Below are 1,277 nucleotides of genomic sequence, written 5' to 3' on the forward strand. Positions count from 1 at the left end.
CCAGTGCTATCCTGTTTGCAGTTGCATGCTGGGGCAGCAGGCTGAGGGTAGCGGACACTAACAGACTCAACAAACTGGTCCGCAAGGCCAGTGACGTTGTAGGGGTGGAGCTGGACTCTCATAAGTGGTGTCAGAGAGGAGGATGCTGTCCAAACTACTGTACATGTCATCTTGGACAATGTCTCCCACCCACTCCATGGCTTGCTGCTCAAACACAGGAGACTTATTCCCCCATAATGCACCACAGAGCGCCGCAGGAATTCATTCCTGCCTGTGGCCATCAAACCGTATAACTCCTCCCACTAAGTGTCTGACACACAGACACTTAGAGAGTTTTAAACTAGACAATATTTGTTTTGTGCAATAACACCGGCTTAAATTAGAATGTGCTAATACATAGTTGTTATGAGACGTCGTCGCAGGATAAGAGGTCAAAGGCTAGAGGTCGCAGGGTGTGGCGATGACATCATCGATACGCAAGTATGCAACAAATAGACGCAACGGCGGCTGTTGCTAATTTTTTTTTTCCCAACCTGGAACCAAAAAAAAAGGATTTGGCCAAAACAATACAAAACATTAGCGTTCACACCATTTTATTTCCAATTTGCTCTTGACCACACATTATTTATTATTGCCTCAATATAGACGCATGTTACAAATAATCTTTGTGAGTAAGAAAAGAAAGTCTATATACTCTATATTGTTCCCATACTGTGACAAGGAACCCAGTGTAGCTTTGACTTGCTATTTAAATATTGTATGTTGTCTGTGGTGCTCAAATTGTATGCTATGGGTGTGTCATGCTTGGAGATGCCTGGAATTTATGAAGTGAAGAAGTGAAGGGAAAACCCCCAATACCTTGTTTTGTCTATGGCAACCAGTTCAGTTTTGTTATCTAATCTATGCTGTCTAACTCTTTCAACAATATAATTTTGAAATGGAGATAGTGAAGGCAGCAACCTTTTTCGGTCAGTTTGCACTTTGAGAATTGAATGACACTAAACAATGCTGCTGGGGAAATAATGGATTTAAATTCTTTTTGTACACAATCAAGTCAAAAACTATAAATATCTCAATTTCTTTGATTTAAACATCGACATAGATTTTAAATATAACGTTCCAACAACTTTCCCTGTGGTGTTGGAGCTTCTCTAAAACACAGGTGATGCATAGCAGAAATGAGAACCGGTGCAACTATCTATATCTTCCAAAGTAGAACATACATCTGGCCTTACCCACAAAACTATGAGCTGTAAAACCAGCCAGCGGTAAGGCTT

The 1,277-nt window shown here is 41.0% G+C and overlaps 1 long non-coding RNA gene across 1 annotated transcript in view; it reads left to right on the forward strand.

The window, feature by feature from the left end:
• The window catches only part of LOC116686018 (uncharacterized), a 13,948-nt gene extending 13,448 nt beyond the window's left edge, over nt 1–500 (forward strand). Inside the window, exon 3 of the long non-coding RNA XR_004331125.1 lies at nt 401–500. This is a non-coding gene — a long non-coding RNA (uncharacterized LOC116686018). The remainder of the gene's footprint in view (nt 1–400) is intronic.
• The last annotated feature ends 777 nt before the right edge of the window (nt 501–1,277 follow it).

This window comes from Etheostoma spectabile, unplaced genomic scaffold (assembly GCF_008692095.1).
Source record: "Etheostoma spectabile isolate EspeVRDwgs_2016 unplaced genomic scaffold, UIUC_Espe_1.0 scaffold285, whole genome shotgun sequence".
Taxonomy (NCBI): domain Eukaryota; kingdom Metazoa; phylum Chordata; class Actinopteri; order Perciformes; family Percidae; genus Etheostoma; species Etheostoma spectabile.